Genomic DNA, 23,278 nt, shown 5'->3' on the forward strand with positions numbered 1-23,278 from the left:
GGGCAGAGGATTCTGGGTACAACCTTAAGCTTGACTCTCATTCTCCTCATTTTCATTCTTTGGGACTTTACTTTTTATTCTCCCCAGAATGGGCTTTTAAGACGGAGCTGGCTGGGGCCGGCTAATTTGCGCTTTCCTCATTGCTGAGCTAACAGGTACACCACCTCATAATCGGCGTCTTGGGAAGTGTTTTGTTCCAAGCTGCCCTTGGAGTCCAGTCCTCCAGAACTCAGACTCCTAGGTAGCTGGGGTCACAGGCGCACACCACGGTGCCCAGCTAGAACCCAAGGTCCATTGAGACACATACAGGCGGAGGTGGGGGGGGTCACTATTTTATCCATCCTCTACAGAGCTCCCCCTCACTAGCTCACTCCCCTTCCTAGGCAAGAAGCCTCCACCCTGTATTTTTGGGATCCCCATCAGAGCGACCAGCGCCAGCCTCCCGGACGCTGTCCTGTGTGGGTCAGTCTACACCTGTGTGTCTGTCCGCTCGATCTCGCCGTGTCCATGCTGACTAGAAAACAAGAGGCTCCATCCATCTCCGCCTCAGAGGCGGCCTCCTTCTCGAAGCCAATTCCTGGCGAAGCATTGCACCGGGCTTGGGTGCGTGCCCGGATTAATTAAGCCATACTTCACAGCCCATTTGGCTATTGTGTAGGGCTTATGCCTCACTGCTCAGAACTCCAAGGCCAAGAAGTGGGGGGGAATCCATCCTGAACCCCTAAAAACAACTTCACATTGGTGAGGGGAATACTTCTTGGAAGGTCATGTGAATCCCTGTAAGGGGGGGGGGTAAACCCTGCTTATTCCGTCCATCAGAGAAGCCCCCACTCTTCATCTGTGTTCCAAGATCAGACACCCTGCTGGCTCATGGTGAGGGTCCAAGGCTTATTAAAGAGCTTCTGGAAGGCGGACACGCACATGCTACCTATTTAGCATCTTAATTAACTAGCCAGGAAGAGGATAAAGCGCTCACAGTGGCCATGCCATTAACACTGCCAACCTGGTTTTGTTTTCTTCCCTCGGTGCTGGTTGGAAATGTGAGACTCTCCCTAAAGAGCCTCAGTCCCAGGGATTCCAGGTGGAGCCGCGCACACGCACGTGTATCTGTAAGTCTCACTCGCAGTAACATCCTCCCCTTAATTGGCGAGGCTAACGAAGCGGAACTGGGTCAGCGATGCTGTCTGGTGAATCCATCGTGTCCGTCCAACTTGGGGCCCTCTGGTTTACAGTAGAGTAAATTCCTGTCTGTCAGAGAGACGGCTTCTGCAGACCCGAGGGGAATTCGCCAGGCACTGGCCGGCTCCCGCAGAATGTTCCCGGAATCTTAATGCCACCCAGACCCACAGAAGGAACAGATGCCAGGAAAACCCCACCGGGGCCCACAGGGGCATGACCATGCGGGAGACGGCAAGAGGGAATGGAGGGGACTCGCTCGGGGGGCTGGTTCTTTGCGATGCCCTTTCCCGGCCCTCAGCCCGGCTTGCCCGCTCCACCTGCTGCAGCCAGTGGGACTTCCGCAGGAGCTCGAAATCAGCTTGTGCAGCACTTCGTGGGGTTCTGTGTGGCCATTAGCACGTGAGCCCGAGACCTGCCGGGGTGCAGTAGACCTGGGTCCCCCCTAGATCAGCCAACAGCCTCTGGCCCGCTCTCAGGACAAGATAGGCTGGTTGTTTTAGTAACAAGGGGTAATTTGTTACACAGCATTACTACTGTGGCAAGAGCTGACTGATACACCCCCCTCACCCCAATGGCTTTGAAAGGATGAGAAAGGATTATCATAGACTCACACATAGCCTTGGCACTCCAAATCCTCTCCCGCTAAGTCTGCAAATAGATCTCGGGACGTGGAAATACTGTTAATTAGAGGCTGCTGTGCTATAACCTGACCCTGAGCGGCTCCTCTCCACACACAGCAGCTCTTCTGAGCTTGTCCCAAAGAGGCCATTAGGAGCATTAAAGTAACATTAAAGCGCATGACTGTTCACCCAGGATCCTCCCACTCTGAGACACCCAGCCTTCCATACTTAATTCACACCTAGGTGGATTAATACTGTTATTTAGTATTTTTATAGCATTTGTCCTCCAAAGTAATTGGGACTGAAAGTGTCTCCCATGTGGGAGTTGTTTGGATCTTGGAATGCTTGCAAGTGATGTCGTCATGGACAGGGTACATTCAAAAATATCGGCTTTCTGGATTATAGACGTTCCACTTGTGGATGGCAAACGGTATTCGTGACCATACTCCACGCCCCAGCTTGCCTTCCATGGGTATCTTTCCATGTTTCTCTGGAGCAACCCTGGGAGGAAGGTGCCGCCATCATTCTCCTTACAAGAAGAGAGAAACGTAACAGGGTCATCTCGTGACCTGCCCAAGGTCGCACGGGGTTGAGAGTCTGACGTGACCTCTGCACTGGAGGAACGTAAGTCTCTTGTCTCCTAGCAGCTCTACCAGAGCTTAGACACGTGTGTGTGTGTGTGTGTGTGTGTGTGTGTGTGTGTGTGTGTGTGTGTGTGTGTGTGTACGTACGTGAGTCCTGGGGCTTGAAATCAGAGCCTGCGTGCTATGCCTGAGCTGTTTTGTTCAAGGCTAGCGCTCATAGCTCCACTTCTGGCTTTTTGAAATTTTTAATTGTTTTTCTAGTAATTTATTGGATATAAGAATCTCATGGAGTTTCCTGCCTGGGCTGGCTTTGATCCACGAGGCTCAGATCTCAGCCTCCTGAGCAGCTAGGATGACAGGCGTGAGCCACCAGTGCCCGGCTTAGACAGAGCAATCTTGCCAAGTGGATTATGTCTACAGAAAGGGAGACGACTTGAAGTAATAAAAAGAAAGCTTAGCAAATACCAGAATCCCTTCTTTTTTTTTTTTTTTAGCATCTATGTAGCTTTTTTTTTTCTTTTTAAGGTTGTGTACATGAAGGATGAAAACGAGGACCTGTGTCTTGACTAAAAACAAAACAGAGTCATTTTACCACAGCAGGGAACCTGCAGTGTTAACCAATCAACCCCAAGAGAGGCAGGGGTGAGTTTAAAGCGACTCTGTGTACACTTCTGTCCCCGGGGCTGACTGGTTATAAAGAGGGGGCCGCTGTCTCATTACAGGTCTTGGAAAAATGACACTCAACTGCCCAACGCGAGCCTAGCTTAGAAGATCAGAAAGCAGGGCTCAACTATTTTCCAGCCTCTAAGGCCAAAGGCCTGGTTTTAACAAGCAATTAAGCTTTAATAAAGAGAGGAGGGAGGAGGTCTCTGGCCAGCACTCTGCCATGCGCGTAGCGGGCGGGTCTGGCTCTCTTCCTGCGGCTGCTTTGGGAACACTGCACACGGCATTTGCTCCTGGGAGTTGGGCGATGGCTTTGGGGCGGAGATGACAACCTTTGTGACTCAGGCCTGGTCCATTTCAGTGCCAAAGGAGGTCCAGGGCATCAGTGGAGACTTCACTCCCGAGAGACAGGAGGGCGGGGGGGGTGAGGGGGGCTCTCTCTCTGCCAACTCTAGGCCTAGGAAATTTCCAACATCAAGATTGTGCCGTACATATAGTTATCGTCAAACACTGGGGGCCTGGTGAGGGTGAGGCTCACACACTGGATGGGAGAAAATCTCATCCCGCTATCCCCCCCCACCCCGCTGTGTCTCCTCGTCCAGACCTGCTCCTCATATAAGAGCTCTGGTCAAGGTATCAGGGCCGCCCCAAGACATCACAGAACTCAATGGCTTCTTTAGAGACCCTCTCTTCAAGGATCCTCCCTGTCCGAGGTACTAGGGCTTATGACTTCAATCCGGGAACATCGGGGGGACCACATGACCACAGGTGGAGTCGTGAGCTTCTGGGAGCCCTGTTCCTCCCATCCGCACGTTAGGAGGAGAGGAGATAGGTTTCCAGTGGGACTGACCCCCACCCATTGCCGGAGGTGTGTGGGGGTCACCATCACCACCAATCCCTCTACCAGGTTAGCCTGGACGCCACACAGACCACACCACATGGTCTCCTCACGGGGAGAAGGGCGGAGCTCTAAGCTGGTGGGTGGTGATGGGCAGAGGACCTGGTACAGGCATCCAGCCCCCCCCAACTCTTCCTTTGTGAGAGCTCAGCTGTGTCCCCCTGTACCCAACCCCACGTGCCGTGCTAAGCCACATGACTAAGGCCGCCCCGGTGGGTGGCAGGGCAAAGAGCGCATTGCACTGCTTCGCTTTGAAGGCTGGCTCTGTGCCAGGCACACGCGTGCGCTGCAGCCCCGCCGGGGAAGGAGCGGGGCTCCCCGTGTGCCCACTCGACGGCTCATGTTCCCGAGGGGAGATTGAGGCCTCGGGAGGGCAGGGCGGGGCGGGGCGGGGGGATCCTAGGGAGCAGATCGGTACCTTGCCAGAAATAGGTCCATTAACCCCAATCCCCGTGTCACTCAAAGTCTGGACTTGTCCGAAGGACAAGCATACACTGTTACCCGACACCCTGGGGTGGGCGTCGGTGGGCTGAGCTGAGAGCAACCCCCTCCTCCCAGCAGGTGACACCCAGCCAGTCCGCGAGACACTTCCACAATGCCACACAGTGTCCCTTTCTCCCCACCACAGAGCGCAGTGGGGGGGGGATGAAGGGGTCCCCCTTGTCCCCTGTACCTGCCCGCTCCCCACCCTCCTCCTCTGAGCATTTCCACGTGGTGAGGCTCCCTCCCGCGTCCAGACCTCACTGCAGGCTCCGTGTCCCTTTCTCCCCTGCTGTCCCTGGGGGGCTGGGGTTCGGTTCGCAGAGGGCATCGGTGGCCCCCGAGGTGGTGGTGGCGCGTGCGCAGCGAGTGGCGCTGGCTGGCAGGGACCCCCGGCCCGCAGCCACACAGAGCCCTCCTTGTTGCCTAAGAAAAGCTTCATTTAGAAAGGGGTGGCCGGAGAAACGCTCCAGGCCTTCACCTCAAGGCAAAGAAAGCCGGGGCTCACCGAGGGAAGGGCCTCGGGGGAGAAACCAGAGACCCCGCAGGGAGGGCGGGAGGCTTGGCAGGTAAGTCGAGGCCCTCGCTGCCTGCAAACCCCCCCCCCCCGCCCTCTTTCTTGCGCACGAGGGTTTTAAACACAGACCCACCAGGTCCCTGTATTCTGCAAAGCCTTCCGCATTTCCCAGTCCAAACCAAGAGAGTAGCTGCAGAGCTTTGGCAGAGCGCGTGGACTTCAGCCTGGGCTGGGGAGGGTGCGGGGGGGGGGGGGGAGAGCGGGCTGACAGGTGGCTGGATCGGAGGGGAGGGTGGAGGGGGGACAGAAGGGGCCTGCAGACAGCCTCAAGCTGCGTCTGATTTGGGCCTGTGGCACTGGGGACGTATCTGAAATCCTCCCGAGATGTTTAAATACAGGAGTCCCAATGTCTCTTCTCCTTGTAAGAACAGGAAGAGCACACGCCGTGCGGACACCAAAGCCCCAGATTTGTCTCCCTCCGGTTAATGCCTCAGGCCACGTGGCCAATCCATAGCACAGATCGCAGCCCTAGCTGGCCCCGAAGGCCAGCCGTGACCGCAGAGCTGGGCTGCGGCTCAGGGGGTAGAGCACCAGCCTACTAGCGAGCCAGAGGCCATGAGTTCAAACCCCCCAAACAAGAAAACAAAAAACAAAACACAAATAACAAAACAAAAGGTATGGTAAGCAGATTATAGACGCTGTCTAATGAGAGGTACTAACCACCACAGCACTGGGAGGCAGAGAGGAACAGCCCCATTCTACAGGTGGTGAAACTGAGGCTCAGAGGAGAAGTCATGCGACTTCTCCACAGAGCATGGAAGGGAGCAGAGCTGGAAATCCTGGGGCACAGCACCGAAGTGACACACAGCCTCTCAGTGGCTCAACCACATCACAAAAGGCAATCAACAACCGCCCCTCGACATAGCCCAGTTCCCGAAGGATGTTCCTAAACCTATCTTCCTTTTCCTTGCTATAAGCGCCCATACCACCTGCTTCACCCATTGCCCTTGTTAGCAATAATTAACCATCATCATCACAACCACCTTCCATCGTCACTGTGAGAATGACGATGTGGCATCCCCAGCCTGGCTCCGATTGGCACAGAGCAACAAGCCCACAGGCATCTGCTCCCCTGAAAGGACGATCGTTTGCACAGTGCACAGGTGTTTCAGACCGTCACGGGACCTGCCATGTGCCAGACAAGAACGCGCTATGCGATGCTGCCTGCAACCACACAGCCCGGATGGCAGATGCTGGCTGCCCACCCCCAGGACCTCCAGGAGCTCTGAAGGCAGCGCTTGGGCTCTGCCTGGTCCCTGGTCTGCCCAGCCTGGGAGCTCAGCCGCAGCTCCGGCTCAGCGCGGGCACAGAGGGGCCAGCGCACCTGCCATTCTTGCATCTACTTATTCTGGTCACCAAGATGGCGGACGGCCCACGGGTGCCGACACTACCACGTGCCTTGCGCACGGCCCAGAATTCTACATGAACTCTAGTTCCACCTCCAACCTGAACAGAACCCCATGTTGCCTGGTGAGTCACGAGATCTGAGGCGGTGAAGGAGCACATTTCCTAAAGGCCATGTTCGAGGTGCCTCAAAACTCCATCTACAACCCCCGTTTCTTGTAACACCCAAGTTCTGGTGGTTCACCCCCTTCTGTTGGAAGAAAGGCTCCTCTCCAGCCCCATTTGCTTCTTCTTCTTATACTTATCTATTAGCAGCGTGTCTTCTGTTCAGAAGATCCCGTGTCCCACCCAGCTGTGGGGTGGGGATCTGGGGGGGAGAGGTGTTCCAAGTGTGGAATACTTCCAACAGGGCCACACACAGAGAACAACCCACTGCCATGGGGAAACCCAGTGCCGGGGACAGAGACAGAGATTCCCAGCTCCAGGCTGTGTCTGGGTTTGTGTCCCAGGCTTGGGAAGGGGGGGGCGGTGACAGAGAGACTCGTGGGCCACAGGCACAGATGGCTTCCTGCCCAGAAGGGTCCACTAAAAGTCAGCAGACTTGGGAGAGAAGGTCTCCGCCTCCAACTGCCTCTTCTATCTCTATTTCTTCATAATAAGGATGGTGATGATGATGATGACGATGATGACGATGATGATGACGCCGATGATGATGATGACGATGATGATGAGGAGGAGGAGGAGGACGATGACGATGATGATGACGATGACGATGATGACGATGATGACGATGATGATGACGATGATGATGACGATGATGAAGATGGCTATCTTAACTGTTGCCATGTGTAACCTTCCTCTCACCCCCAGAAATGGCTGCAGCATGTGATGGCCATGCTGCCTTAGAGCAGATGCTCTCATGCTGTGCTGCACCCCGGGAGCTGCAGCTCTGGGCAGCACTGAGCTTTCCACACGGGGCCTTGTGCTTGCTAGGCAGGCCCTCTACCACTCGAGCCACACCCTCAGCCCTTTTTTGGCTTTGGTTAGGATAGGATCTTAGGGGTGTTTTCTTTAACCAGGGCTGGCACGGACTGCAATCCTGCTGATCGTGCTTCCCGTACAGGCAACATGCACATGTTACTGCCCTGAGCCATTGGTGGGGATGGGGTCTCACCAACTTTGGCCCCTGCTGGCCTCAAACTGTGATATCCTCCGTGTGCCCGCCTCCCGAGTAAGTAGCCGGGATTGCAGACGTGAGCCACCGTCACCAGCTGGCATCCATTTCTGATTTCCAACCCCTGGAGTAGGGGGGTCTCTCCTTTACGGAGGCAGAGACGGAGGTTTGGGGACTTGCTCCAAAGCCACAAGACCAGGCCTGTTGAAACGCGGTGTCATCGCAGGACTGAAAATCAAAACAAGAACGCAGGCGCTGGCCTGTGCTGTGGTCTGACCTTCTTATTGCACAAAATGGGTGTGTGTGTGTGTGTGTTTTTCTAAAAACTGGTTGCCAACATTTACAAATTGGATGATTTCACAAGAGCGCAACACACGGCTGTGTTTGCGGTGTCAGGCGGGCTGAGCACTGGAAGGGCATGAGACCCAAGGGCACGGCGCCGCCCTGGAGGCCGGCACGCTCCGGCGGGTCTGGACCACTGGGCTGAGGTGTCGAAAGCATCAGAGGCAGCGATGACGGTCCCACCTCCCAGCCCTGGGCCCGATGCAGTCCCCGGCTCCACCAGCGAGCACACGGGCACCGCACCCACCCCATGACTTGACAGAAGAAGACATTTCAAGTGCGCACTGCGCATGGTAACGGGTTGAAGGGGAGCCTCTAAGTCCAGCTCTAGGCTTTTGGGGACCCAGGCAGGAGGGGAGGGGAGGAGGGGAACAGGAAGAGAACAGGAAGAAGCAACAGGCACCCGCGATTCCTCGTTTCCTGTGGCTGCCTGCAGCAGCTGCCCGCACACTGCGGGGCTGTTTTTCTCCAGGCCGACTGGGACAGAAGTCTCCCCCCCACCCCACCCTCATCACCCAGGACAACGGCCTTGCTCAGGGAGCTCAGAGCTTACGCAGCGGCAGGAAGATGGGAAGAAAGCAGCATGCAAATGGCTCACAAAGCCCCAGCTGGGGCCCGGGACAGGACGAGGCCGGAGGAAGGGAAGGGGGCCTGGGGGGTCTCCGGGACGGGACGGGGGTGGAACACAATGAGCTCTCTTCACAGGGAACAGACCACAGACGGCGCTCCCCAACTCCGCCTCAATGGCGTGGTTTCTGGAGCCACAGGTTCTCCACCCAGAAAGACGCATTTGCCAGACTTCGTGCCAAGGGCAAGCGAGAGCCTGCGATATAATCAACACCCAGGCCCCTGTGCTCAGGGCTGCGGCGGCCCAAGTCCATAATGACCCCCTTTATTCCCAAGCCTTCCTGTGTTGGGGGGGGGCTCGAGGGGGCCCCTGGCTCACATGAACGAGCCTGCCAGGCTTTGGCCGGACCCTGGGCTCCCTTCCCAGGAACTCCATGGCGACTTCCTTGTGGAGGGTGGGTGAGATGAGAAAGAACTGGAAAACAAGGCCCGGGTTCAAGTGCGCGCACCGTGCAGCTGAGCGCATTCACGGTGCGGTGGGAACGGGGCTCGGGCCCAGCCGGCTCGACCTTCCGGGTCAGTGTTCTGCTCGGATGGGTTTTATTCGATCCCTCCCCGTGCAGTGGGTGGCTTTGTTATTTGTTGTTGTCGGTGGGCACAGAGTGTCCTTAAGTAAGCCAGGCTGGACCTCACTTGTGCCTCTTTGCCTCAGCTTCTGGAGTGACGGGATTATAGGCATTCATCACTGTACCGGGCCTGGGTAAGGGTTTCAAAAGGGGGAAAATACAAGTGACATTGGATTTCAACACTTGAAATTTGGGGGATTGGCACACACACCTGCGAAATCCTGTCATTTCTCAAAACAGGAGAAGCCCTGGGAAGACAAATCCGATCTCTCCCCCGTAAGACGCCGCCCAGCCATCACTCCCAGAAGGGACCTCCCCCCCCCCCCCGCCCCGTGCCCTCCCCTCCCCACACCCCCTTCCAGCCCTGCTGTGGGTACTGGAGTTTGTCCTCTCTGGTTTAGCAGATCCCAAGCTCAGCTTAGCACCTGGGCTGGAGAGAAGTGGGAGGTGCAGACGAGAGACTGTAAAGCAAACTGGGCTACAAGGCTGAGAGGGGATGGGTCAGAGTCCCCTGGTCATGTTGGGGATACTGATGAAGGATGGTGGATCCTGTGGCCTCATGAATCTGGCTTCCTTCCCAAAATACCTTGGGGTAAGCAAGGTAAGCAAATAAGGCAAGAAAACGAGTCACACATTTTCTGGCGGCTCTGTGCCTATGAGTTAAAGGCCAAACATAGTGGTAGACACCTGTAATCCCAGCTGCTCACGAAGCAGGAGTAGGAAGATGGCGGGTCCGAGATGAGCCAGGGCAAAAGCACCAGGCCCTATCTGCTAAACAAACTGAGAGGAAAGAGAATGCGGTGGGGCTCGAGTGTCGAGTGCTTCTCCAGCAAGAGCGAGGCCCTGCGTTCAATCCCAGGACTGCAAGGAGACAAGTTACATTTCCCCTACACTGGATGAAGCCCACAATAGCACAGTCTCTACAAAGCAAGGCACGTCAGTTCAATAAACAGTTCATTGCTACTGGGTGCGGGGTCTGTGCTGAGCAGCAACGCAAGGTGCCATGCTGTCTGATGGCCACGATGCCGCGTTCACGTTCTTCACGGGATATACGTGTGGCTGAGGCCTGGGGTGTGTGGGGAACACGTGGCCCGAGCTCGCAGTGTAGAGGTGACGTGGGGAGGGCACGGGTGGGCGGGGCAACGCCAGCTAAGCACTGGAGAGACCCCGGGCTCCACCCGCAGCACGCAAGTCACCACCATCGTAACGACCATACCAATGATAAGTTAGTTTTTTAAACTTAATAAAGTATGTTCGATTAGGGGGTGCAAAAAGCCACAAAAGCAAGGTGTGTCCTCCAGAATGGAGGCAGAAACACCTTTCTTTTTTTATTTTCCTTCCTTTGTTTCCTCAGGCAGCACCAGGTCTTGAACCCAGGGCCTTGCACACGCTAGGCAAGTTCTATACTGCTGAGCCACACCCTGGTGCGAGGTGTGGAGAAGCAGGACGGAGGCTTTCATGTCCGATTGTGTGCCTGGGTGTGAGTACACACGTGCACACGCTCACAGAGCACTCGCCCATTCGTGGACACGGACGAGCAGTCTCTGTCATACGGAGCTCTCCTAAACAACAGTGGAGGATCGAGGCTATGCCAGACAAGCAACAGGAACCCCAAGTCCCTGCTTGACTCCCGGTACTGATGTCAGGTTAATGGGGGTGGGGGATGGGGTGGGAGGGCTGAAGCTCGATCCACCGAGCAGACTTGGAATTCTGCACTGGACAGGATGCAGGGGGGCTGGGGGGGGGCGCTGCTCAGTTCTTCTGCACTGCGTATTTGTAATTATGCACACAGGAGTATGTGTAAATGCCAAGGGGTGCCGGGGGTGGGGTGCGCGCAGTTGTTCTGGTTTCGCGCGCTAACCGTGTTTACATGCTAGCAGCGTTTCCCAGGGACAATTATCTTATTACTAGCACACTCAGCTTTCCATCTTCTCAACACAGTTTACAGCTGCAGAACTTCAAAAATTAAGGCTAATTAAGACCCCGGCGTTCGGCAGGTAGAATAAACAACCCCGCATGTCTTCGAGGGAAAACGGTGTGGGGGGGGGAAAGTGGGTGCAAGGGAGGCAGGGTCAAAGGCAGAGGGGAGACATTCTGGAACTTTCATCCATGGGCGGGTTGCCACTGGTCAGGGACTCGTCCCAGAGTTCCTGGAGACACCAGAGTCCTGGTGTCTTTGTATAAACATGGCGCAGAATCAACCCCCAGCCCTTGTCCTCCCGGCCCCGGCCCCCACATTTGCTTCCCACGCCGCACTGATCCACGTAAATGCTACACAGCTACCCAGGTTGTCATTATGATGCTCAGAACCAACAAGAGAAAGCCTACGTGTTCACTGCACGCTCATTTTTGTCCTGAGTGTTTCGAGAGCCACTACTTGGTTGGATGTGTGGACAGGAAGCTGCAGCCGTGGGAGGTGAGGAGGGGTGGGGAGGCATGTTCTAGAATCCACTAGAAAAGTTCCATGACTGGTGGGTACTGGAGGTTTCCGTATGGAAGGCAGCGTGTTTGTGGGGTGAGTGGAGGGGAGGGGCGTTGCTGGGCCTACAGTAATCTCGCTCCCCTTGGAACTGGGGAGCAGCTTTTGGAACCTGCAACACAGCGTCTCCTTCCTCCGTGTTCCTCTAACCGGACCCGGCACGTGGAGAATGAGGAGGAGCTGCCACATCTGCACGCCGGAGCCAGAGGTGGCCGCCACGCGCCAGGCTTCACTGATCACTCAGTCCTCTGATGGGTGGGCTGCGTGTGTTCACTCCACATATGTGCACGTGCACTTACACACACCCCATCCTGCGCCTCCCGCGTGCCTCCTGCAGACCATCTGGCTCACCTCATCCTGACAGTTGTAGCACGCACTCCATGTCTCTCTGCCTAACGTGGGGACATGATAGGTTTGGTGCTAGGGTGCTCTGTGCACCCTAGCTACTCATCCGAGGGAGACACAGGCTCAGAGACGGAAAGACGCGCACTAGTGTCACACAGCGGGATAAGAAGCAGAGCTCATGCATGATCACAGTTCAACACCTTCTGCACAAGAACGCATCCAATCCAGCAACGCCCATGCAGTGCGATGCTGTGTCTGGGCTCCAGGGAGCCACTGGAGGTCCATAGCGCCCAAGTCACAAGGAGACTGCTTCTTGTCCCTGCACTGTGCCTGTCAGAATGTCCCTACCTGTGGTGTGAGGGGGGGGAGGGACAGGGAGAGGGTGGCAGCCCCCGCCGCGTGCCCCGGCTGCCCCTGGGCTGCCCCCAGCAACCCGGGCACGGGCACACACAGCTTCCCTTATTACGCGGGCACAGACGTCCCAAGGTCTTGTGAGAAACCTTCTGCAGCTGCAGCCTCTTCCTCAGCAGCACGCTCAGCGCCCTGCGGAGGCTCTGAGACGCTGCTGAGTCTGCTTGGAGGACGGGCGCTCGGGGGACCAGGCAGTGGCCGTTTCCCAGCAGGTGACGCCACTTTCCAGAAGCCCTTGCTCATGGCAGCTGCCTTCCGATGCATCATCTCCTCACCTGGCCGTCCCCATGGAGCCCCCCTGGTGTGGACCCTTGGCTGGGACACAAGTGAGTAATCTCAGTCACCTGCTTGGAGGAGGCACCCCAAAACCTGCCTGCCCCGCCAGCAAGGTTGATCAGCGGAGTGTCTGGCTCAACAGGATTAGAATTGAGAACAGTGTTATTTCTAGAAAAACATTCGCTTGCCACAAGCGACCACTCAGAGTAACAAAATCCAAGATGTATTTCATTCTCTTCTGTCTTTTTGACATAGGGTCTTAAACGTACTTCCGCTGGCCTCAAAACTGGGGTCCTCCAGCCTCAGCCTCCTGCATGCTGTGATTACAGGTGTGATTGCGTTCTGCTGCTACCTAGCTGTCACCTTCCAGCTCTGGGTCTCCCCAGCCCACAGGTGACTCTACCCTAAAACAAACAGGCTTGAACACCATGAGTTTACACAGTGAGGGCAAGAGGGAGGGGGAGAAGAGGGGCGCTCGCATTCCAGGAGGATTTGCCGGGATGGATGGATGGAAGGATTAACAGCAGCGTTTCTTTAAATAGCAGCTTTAGCCTTGTTTATGGATTACTGGATTACTAAATACTTGTTGGGTTGCTGGGGGAGCTGAGGAACCTGGAACAAAAAGCGGGGCTCTGCTCCCCACCAATGCACGGGGCTGCGGGCCCCATGATGCTAGCAACAGGAGAAAGGATTCTGGTTCGCTGGCGCCAGTCTCCACGCGGCACCTCAGTGAAAGAGGGCCAGTTTGGCGCGGTCACACACGTGCACGTGCATGCACACGCACACGCACATCTGAACCTCTCCTGCACGGTGCTGACTGGGCGTTAAATCCCACAAGCGCGGCTGGACAGCGGGCGGAAACCCCCTCTGGTCTCCACCGGAACTCAACATGTTTAAAGATGGGGACACAGGCCGGCTGGCCCCGGAGAGTGCGTGGTGGAGCCCGCGTCTGAGCCGGGGTATATACACAAGGCAGGGAGGTCGGGTTGTGAAAGGCGGGATCTTCACGTCACGGAGGACCCGGGGGGTCAGCCTGAGGGGTCAGCAGTACCAGGAAGCGTGGCAGACGCCTCGGGAGACGCAAAGGGTCTGGGCGCACACAGGGCCAGGTGGCACCCCTGCCAACCTGCCCGCTGGGCCGGGCCCTGCACCCCATGCCCAGTTTTTCCCCTCCATCCCAGCTGCCCCCCCTTACCTGCTCAGAGCCTCCCTGAACACAAAGCAACCCCAACTCCAGGCTGTGGTCCGTAGGTGAGGAGCAAAGGCCCTTCCTCAAGCTGTGCGGCCTTCACCAGCCATTTGCACGATCCTCCTCCTCCTCCTCCTCCTCCTCCTCCTCCTCCTCCTCCTCCTCCTCCTCCTCCTCCTCCTCCTCCTCCTCCTCCTCCCTTGGCTCACCTCCCTTGAAAAATGGGGCTATTAGCCACCCCCCAACTGCCCCCGCCGGAGAGCAGGGTGATTAATTAGGGAACATCTGTGAGGCAGCCCCAGCTTCCAGGGGAAGGGCACCTTGGGAGAGGAGCTGTGAAAACAGCCATCATCACCGCCATCAGCATTATCATCCGTTTCATTCTGACGGCTCCTGTCTGGGGCCCGCCATGGCTCCCCGCTGCCCAGGGAAGAAGGTGCCAGGGGGCCGGGGAGCTGGCGGGCACGCAGGCCGCTGCCGTCTCCCGCACACAGCAGTGCGCCCAGCGATCCCCTGGAGGAGGCCTGTGCCCCCCCCCACGCCACACTCCGACCCCCGCGCTTCCGGGTCCCCACCTCTTCCTTGACATCTGGGCTGGAAGGCTGGCGGCATGGATCTGGCTGCTTCGCGGCCTGCCGTTGCTGTTCCTCTCAGGGGGCTTTGTTAACCCAGGGAGGAAGGAGCATGGGAAGAAGCGATCCTGAGCCGGGCGGCGGGAGCGCACCTGTCATCCCAGCCCGCGCATTTTGTCCTGAGAGCAGGTAGGCCAATTCAAGGGGCTGGGGCCGGCCAGGGAAAGAAAGGGGAGCGTAAAGACGGGGGGGCACCATCCGTGTTACTGAGCTCTGGGGGGGTGGGTGGCTCTGGGGCAGGGGTGCCGTCCAGCCCGAGGGCCTGTGAGGCTGTGGCATCTGGGGTACACGCATGTTTCCCCTCAGCTGCCTGCACCCATCGTTCTGAGAATAAGGTCATAGGTAAATATCCAAATGGCTTCCCTAGAGTCTGGAGGCAAACCATGTTCCAAAACACAAATGGAGAAGGAGACCTCTAACCTCTGCTCTTTGTATTTATTATTGTTTTGCTTTGTTTTGAGACAGGATCTTGATAATGAAGCCCCCGTTGGACTGAAATTAGTGGCCCTTCTGCCTGTCCTGCAGCAGGCTGGGACTGCAGGTGTGTGCTACGGTGCCAGGCTAACCTATGGTTTTTGTTGGGAGCCCAGGACCTGGTATCAGAGGCAGCGAAGGGAGCGGTGTTGTCTTGGAGATAGACACACGTCATGTGGACGTGCACGGCCGCCCCGGCATCCGTGCCAGCAGCCTGGTAAGTCACAGAACACTGACTCCCTCTGAACCTCCTCCTTGCTCAGCCCCAGGACATTGTCACATCCTCTGAAGTCAGACGCCAGCATCTCAAGCCTAAAATACAGTCGACACGCACCCTGGTCATCAATCATTTCAGGAAGGAAAAGTCTTCAGCCTTGTCCCAACTCATACCAGAAGACAGGATCCAAGACAGGACGGCACGCCAGGAGTTAAACAAAACGTCATGTGGCGGGGGGTTGGGGGCACCCTCTAACTTTTTCTCCTCTGCTATAATGGGCGGCACACAAAGCTGTTTTAAATTTGCCGACAGCTCTTTAAGCCGCCACCGGCTCTTGAGGTATTTTTAGTCGAGTAGACATTCACGCCGGGCCTGGAGTGAGGAGCGAGAGGGGAGTCAGGTGTCGCCTAGCGGGACTCCTCCCAGCCCTTTGTCAGACACCTCACCACGGCTCATTTGCATACAATTAAATAATCACTTCCACCACCACCCCCAGGTCTCCGCATCGCTCAGCATCTCCCCACGGGGGGAGGAAAACACCGAGATCCGCTCTGAACGAAGCATCTCTCCATTGTGGGCACAGGAACACTGGGAGGGGTGGGTGTGGGCAGGGGGAGCCCTAATCCTAAGGGACCTAAGAACACCCCCCTTCCTCCCCAGTTCAGGCAAGAGACGCCGTGGCGAAGTGGACATTGCCCGGCCACCAGAAGGAGCCAGGCAGACAAGGCGCAAGCAGGACAGCCAGGCCGCCAGGAAGGGACCGACCTGAACGCGTCTATGTCACAGGGGACCCCCGCCCCGCCATGCCCGCACCATGCACGCAGAACGGGGCCCTGTGTGATCTGCTCATCTCCAAGTCACTGCCAAGTCCCACCAAATCCACCTCCACCGTGCGTCCAGGACTTTCCACCTCTGATGCTGACGGTCACCCACTGAGACCGAGTGATGACCATCCCAGACTCCACGCCCTTCCCCACCCCATGGCTGGAGGGGCCCCACAAAATCCCAAGCCGGGCAACACACCCGGCCACAGAGTCCCTGAGATCAAACCTGAACCTGACATCAATTGCGATGGCTTCTGTGATCTGTGGTTGGTCTTGTTTCTAGAACATTCCTTGGCCCTCTGATGCCCCAAGCTTTTTTCCTCTGCCTAGGAGGTATTTCTTCCTCTGGCCTCATGACTCAGGCAAAAATGCCCCCTCCTTGGTGACACAGGTGCCACCCATCATCGCCTGCAGCTGGGGCACAATGCTACCAACCAGGAAGTCTCAACGAGGCGGTTGAACGGTTCCTTCTGCAGCCTGCACGGTACAGGAGGAGGTTCGGGGAATGGGCATGGATAAATTACCAGGAGATGATTCAGAGCACAGAGCACACCCCCCCCCGGGGGACCCTCCTCGACCATCCTGCGACCTCGGATGGACTTTTAAAATAGCGGTCAATTTGCCACACTGACAGACAGGTCTGTAAGGCCCTGCCGGGGAGTGGCGGGCTCCTGACAGCCAAGGACAGCCGGGACAGCTCTCCAGGCGCCCTGGCGGGGATCAAAGCCATTCCAGGGCCTGTCAGGGTTTGGGGCTGCTAGGAAAACCAGATGTTGAAATCAGCCCTGCCCAGAGTTTCCCAAACCACAGCACTGGGGGCCTCAAGCTCTCGGCGCAGGACAAAGATGGCCCCTTGGAAAAGCTTGGTGGCGCCGGCAGACCACCACGGCCTGCTTAAAATGGTCACACAGCAGTGTTCTGTCATGGTTTCAGGAGGGAGGAGGAGGAGGAGGAGGAGGAGGAGGAGGAGGAGGAGGAGGAGGAGGAGGAGGAGGAGGGGGAGGAGGAGGGGGAGGGGGAGGAGGAGGAGGAGGAGGAGGAGGAGGAGGAGTTGGCCAGACAAACAGTAGCGTGGCGGTGGATTCTAAGAGTTAACCAGCCAAAAGCCAAGCTAGAGGGGTGCCTCAAGTGGCAGAGTAACTTGCCATATGCAAGAAAGCTGAGTGAGAATGCAAGGCTATGAATCCAAACCCCAGTATGAGAGAGGGGGAGGGGAGGGCAGGGGAAGGGGGAGGGGGGAGGGGAGGGGAGGATGACAGAGACAGAGCCCTATCTCACTACAGGACCAGCAGTCCACGGGCCAAATCCAACTGGTGGCCTGTCTTTATGAATAAAGTTTTATTAGCCCACAGCTACGCCCCCCCCACTTGTTGACATACCCTCCCTGCCAACTTTCCCTCTACAAAGGCAGAGTTGAACAGCTGCCCAGGAGACCAAAGGCATTTGATGTCTCCAGTGCTTATTTTCTGGGAGGTCCCCTTTAAGAAAATGGTCTCCCGCCCTGATCCAGTTGAGACTAGCAGGGGTGAAATCACAGGGGGCTGCTGAGAGGAGGCAGGCAGTCTGGCTTGCCTTTGGGTCACCATTAATTCTTGCTTTTCACACCAGCCTCTGCCTGAACCCAGCTCCACAGCCGAGTCCAAGAAATGTTGACGACCAGGGGCCAGAAAGTCTGAGACTCTATTTTCTATGAGCCACACTGGTGGCTCATAGAAACACACTTCAGACATCACAGAAGCTGAGGGCCCAGACAGCCTGGCACGCATTAAAACCTCAGACGACCTGACATCCCTGGGCCCCTCCTTATGCCTGTGTCTATGGCTCACCCCACCCCAACCCTCCATCAAAGCCTCCTACGGGTAGCACTTTCTTGCCCCGGGGCTGGCTTTGAACCGAGATCCTCAGATCTCAGCCTCCTGAGTAGCTGGGATGACAGGTGTGAGCCACGGCACGGGGCACCCGGCCAAAGGTCCCCTTTGGATAACGATTATGGTCATGCTGGCTGTCGGCCTGTCTCCTCCAGGAGAGCCTGGGCTTTTCTAAGTGTGTCTGCAACAACTCTGTGAGACAAAACCCACGCTTCTGTGATTTCCTGGGGGCCACAGGAGGGTGTGAGGGCTAGGCCCGAGGCCCAGTGCGGGATCCTCCCCTCTGCCCCCGACATGGCCTCAGTAGAGGACGGGGGGCCCGGAGGGCATGGGGTACTCTACCCCTCTGCCGTCACCCCGTGGAAAACAGAGAACTCAATTCATTTAGGAGCAGCCAGGCCGCAGTCTGAAGTCCTTTCTCCCACTTGGCCCCTTCTTAGCATTGATATGCGACGGCTGAGCCCAGCCCTGCGCGTCTGGGAGCCTACAGTGAGAAAGTAATGGCATTTTCTCAACAAATTATCTCACAGCTGAAGTAATAACACCTTGATAGATATGCCAATTCAGATCTTCATCCCTTTAGCCTGCGTTGCCAGGCACGGGGCGTGGCCACCCCCAGGCCCCGCCCCCAGGCCACTGTGGCACCTGGCTTTGCTTTCAGCCACAGACAGTGACTTGTGAAAGATGTTTTGTTTTCCTCTCATCTGGGCCGCTGGCTTCCCCACAGTGACACAGCTCACGCATCTGTGGCAGGGAAAACAAACCCAGGATGCCTGAACCTCTCCAACGGCTGCCTGGCTCGCATTTGCCTGGCAAAGAGGGTCTCAGAGCCCGCTCCCTGCCCGCACCTCCCTGCCTCAGGCCAAGGGAGAGGAGATACGCACAGGCCTGGGGCCCAGGCGTTGTTTCATAGGAGTTTTATGAGAGGTGAGCAATCTCAGGGAGGGTGTTCTTGTCCAAGGTCACACAGCCGGTCAAGGACAGACCAAGGATTTGAACCATGGGCCTTCCTCCAGGCCCCTTCCCCGGTGCCTTGTGAGCACTGTGAAAGCAGAGCCCTCTTTCCAGACCTTCTGACGACCACTCGCACACGTGTGCATACACGTGCATGCACACACACGCACACGCACACACGCCCGGTCTCTATTTCAGACACAGTCCTCCATTCAGGGCCGGCCACCAACCCCTCAGAGGCTGACAGCTCAAGCCAGAGGCCTGGCGCGTTGGCCGCGGCTGTGGAAGGCGAGGGCTGGGCCGGGTGGAAGCAGAGCCGTGGTCGGCGGGCCGGGGACAGTGGGTCTCTGTGTGCCTCGCCCTCCCTCGCCTGGAACACTTGGAGGAAACCGCAGAGCAGTCAGGAAGACTTGGGGGGGGAGGGGGGCTGGGCGCCAGAGCCCAAGGGGCCAGCCAGCATGCCCCCCCCCGGGTGGGACAGACGGGGTGCGCTAACACGGATAGGAGCCAAACCATCTCCCTTTTCCAACCTTAGGACGCAATGCACTGGGCCCTTCTGTTCAGAAAGCGGGAGAATGCCCCCAGCCCCATCCCTGTCCAGTCCGAAGACATGAAAAGAGCGCCCACACGCCGCTGGGGGGCCGGTGGGCTCACACACAGACACGGGAGGGAGGTGGTCACTGCCCTACAAATGGAATGGACTGGCCGCTGACTGGGGCCTGGGGCTGCCTGAGCCGTGTTTCTCTGCTGCCAGGCAGGAGCAAGGGCCACCTCTCTGTGCAGATGAGGAGAGGCAGACTATGAGTAGAAAGCCAGCTCCCGATCTGAACTCCGCCAGCCTGTCCCTCTGGGAACACAGGCTCAGGTACACACAGTCACACAGGTGTGCGTGGACCTGCACGCGCACAGACACACGAGCACAGCGGCGAGCCATAAAGAGGTGTGCACACGGCGGGCTGTCACTGTCGGCACAAAGGATGCCCTGGAGGAGGCTCAGCCTGCCACCACGCACAGCTCCTGGCCTTCTGTAGGGCCGATGGACTAGAAAATCAGAATTTGGGGCTCCCCTGGCTGAGCCCCGAGCCTTGCCACCTCTCCCAGCAGCTGACTCTGCCAACCCTTGGATCCATGTCCTGGGCAGGGCACAGGGGGTAGAACCGGACCCCAGGGAGCGGGTCCCCATGAATGCAGCCTTGTGGCCTGCGCCCTGCCAGCGCCCCACAACGCGGGGCCTGTTCCCCTGGCCGGGCGTCCGTGCCAACCCTCATTTTCACGTCTTCCCTGGGCGCGCACAAGGCCCGTTCAGTGCCCAGAGGCGCCGAGGACCAGGGCCCTGGTGGAGGGAGAGGCCTCCCAGGCCATGAGGCCCCGGTGACTCTGACCCTCCCTGCCCTGCGCACCCCACCCAGAAGCGGGGGCCCTGTCACAGCCGCCCTTGTTCTCCCCTGCTGGGCGCTCACCCCCCCCCCCCAACACCAACCGGGGCTGGGAGTTCACACCGACAGCACCGCAGAGCCCTTGGCTGCCAAGACGGCTCTGGCAGCTTCCTCTGTGGTCAGCCCAGCGTCTGAAAGGCACCATTCACCACGGAGGGGGTGAGCGGGGAGGGGCCGGGGGAGCTGAGGACAGGCAGACGATGTGCGAGGTGTCACCTGTGGACTGGGACAGTCCTGAGGCCATCGGGCCCGGGGTGTGGGGGGAATGGGAAGAAGTTGGTGATGGAATTGCTGGTGCCCTTCTCCTCCCAAGCACGCGTGTACACGTCCGCTATCCCCATGGTCTATGTACACGAAGACGTTTACTGAGCACCTACTGTGTGCAGGGAGCATGGGGGGGGGGCGGGCAGGGAGGTATTGCGTTAGTCAATGGGAATACAGCCCCCATGCAATTTATTCTCAAAATCCGCATGCTCTCGCCAGCCCTCCCCATGAGGAGCAGCTGTGTGGCCCAGAGCACAGCGCTTTCGGTCTCTGTGTACCTCTCAGAGTTCTGAGTCCACCTGCCGCCACCATGGGGAATGAGACTGACCGGCCTGACCTCCTTCAACCCGTGCACCCCAAGAACCCGGCCTGAGGACTCAGCCAGAGGGTGGGGGGCGGAGCTGCAGGGCTGGAGCAGGGCGGGTGCTGTGTGCAAATGGACAGGAGTCGCAGGAGCCAGGGAGCCAGGAGGAAGAGCCGCTGTCCCTGCACCCTTCCCAGCATGCCCAGGGGCCAAAAGGAACCGCAGGCCCCTGTGCCAGGTGGGGCAAAGATGTCCAAAGGCTAAGGGTCAAGTCCAGACAGAAAGAGGCCTTGTCTCTTCCTGAGCCGTGCAGGGCTGACCCAACACACTGTTCCGTGTGTTCAGCATGCGCTGGGCCCGGGGCTGGCTGTGTGGCTGGGAGGGGACAGGAGTACAGGGGGAGCTGTCTAGTCTACCCACAAGGGCGAGCAGGGTTCCACACGGCCCGATTTCCCCCCCTTTCTAAACTGTTATTGTACAGATGATGTACAGCGGGGTTATGTTGCATAAATCAGGTAGAGTCCATTTGTTTTTGGACAGTGTCCCCCACCCCCACCCCGCCTCCGGCACTCTCTCCCAGTTATTCCCTGTGCTCTGTCGATTCTACTCTCTTCCCTTTCTCTCCTTCCTTCCCTTCCCCTCCTCTTTTGTCTCTCTTCCTTCTTCCTCCCTTGTTGTCTTCATCCCTCTCTTCCTTCCCTCCTCTCCTCTTCTCATCCTTTCCTTCTCTCCTCCCTCCCTCTTTCCCCTCCCCTCCCATGTCACTATTTCTATAGTTTTATTTCTTTACTGAAACAAGCTCCCCCCACACACACAGGTGTTTGTTGAGCACCCACAAACCAGCCTTCCTATTCTCCCCCAGGACTCTAGGGCCCAGGGACCCACGCAGCGCCTCTCTGTGACGCGGCCTTGCGTTTGAACGGCTGCTGAGCTTTCCTGTCCGGCTGCTCCTAACAGCTCACACGAGTTTCCTCACCGGTTACCCAATTTGGAGACAAATTCCTCTAGCATGTTCCCACTGGATGGGACCCTGAGATGCTTGCTGGGGTTATTTTCAGCTGCTAGAAGATTAAGAAGTGGCCAGATGTGGTTGCCTGCAAATGTAATCCCACATACATGAGACGTAGGTAGAAGAATTATGGGTCCAAGGCCAGCCTGGGTGAAAGTGAAATCGCTTATCCAAAAAGAAAAAAGGAAAAAAAAGAAACAAAAAACTAAAGTAAAAGGGCCTGGGCTGGAAGGGGAGGGGATGGTTATGTGGCTCCAATAGTAGAGCATTTACCCAGCAAGTGCAAGGACCTGGGTTCAAACCCCAATACCACAGAAAAGAAAAGAGAAGAAAACAGAGAAGGGAGGGGAGGGAATAAGACTTCATTGGCTGGTTTGGAGTTCGGGTGCCAGATTTAGACAGCACTGACTGGGGCCCTAGAAATTAGGCCAAAGAATCTGCCCATAATGACACAGATCAGCACGGGAGAAAGCCTTTGCCAAGGGAAAAGGAGACGCAAATTACAAAGACCTTCAGAACCACCTTCTAAAAGGGAGCGGAAGAAGCCGGAAGCTGCCTCACAGAGCCAGAAATTCCTCCTCCAGAGCTAGAAAGAGTAACAGGTCCAGGTCCAACTTGCAATTTAATTCTATTTTGAAGTTTACTGGAAAGCAGAACGGGAGGAGGGCGTCAGAGCGAGGCAGGGAGGCTGGAAAGCCCAGTGGCTCTGTGCTACCTGGGTCAGGCACAAAAGGAAATGTGTCCTTTGGTGACTGTGGGGTGATCATGGGGTCCTGTGGAGAAGCAGAGCCAAGCCCCATGAGGCTGTTCCCAAGTTCACACCAGCCGCCCAGACTAGAACCCTGACCAGGACTAGCTGCCCCCCAAACCCACGTCTACACTGCCTGTGTCTACACCACTGTCCCTGGGCCAGGTACTTGTGGCTCATGCCTATCATCCTAGCTACTCAGTAGGATAAGATCCAGAGGATCACAGCTCAAAACCTGCCAGGGGAGAAATCCTGTAAGACTCTGTAATTAACCAGCAAAGAACCAGGTTGGATGTGTGGCTCAAGGGTCAGAGAGCCAGCTGTGAGGGAGCAAGCAAGCAAAGCACAGGCGAGGTTCTGCGTTCAAGCCCTGATACTGGCAAATAAACAAATGAGTAGATAAATACACAAATAAATAAGAGATGCTGGAGCCAGAAGTGCCTAGGGAAGCAAGCAGGGCCACGAAGCTCTTGTTCTCCAGGCTGTAGGCTTCCTGCACCCTGTGGATATTAGGCCCATATTCTATTAAAGAACCACACCTTCCTCAGCAGAGAAGAGGTTGGGCCCAGGGCTCTGTGTGGCTGTGTTTGAACCCTGCTCCCAGCCTCGGGGAGCTAAGAGATAGAAGATACTGCACCCAGGCCCCATTGCTTCCACGAGCTCTCAGCACAGACCGAGAATCCATGCCAGCCAATACATCAGTTGCCATCATGTTGATAAGAATTAAAATGAAAACGTGATAACCCTTGGCCGTGCTAGTTTTCTGATCGAATTCCTGAGCCAAGAGCTATGAA

The 23,278-nt window shown here is 57.0% G+C and overlaps 1 protein-coding gene across 1 annotated transcript in view; it reads right to left on the reverse strand.

The window, feature by feature from the left end:
• The window catches only part of LOC138825599 (xylosyltransferase 1-like), a 155,115-nt gene that overhangs the window by 101,189 nt on the left and 30,648 nt on the right, over positions 1-23,278 (reverse strand). The window lies entirely within an intron of this gene.

This window comes from Dipodomys merriami, unplaced genomic scaffold (genome assembly GCF_024711535.1).
Source record: "Dipodomys merriami isolate MVZ:Mamm:240054 unplaced genomic scaffold, mDipMer1.0.p SCAF_138, whole genome shotgun sequence".
In the NCBI taxonomy this organism is placed as follows: domain Eukaryota; kingdom Metazoa; phylum Chordata; class Mammalia; order Rodentia; family Heteromyidae; genus Dipodomys; species Dipodomys merriami.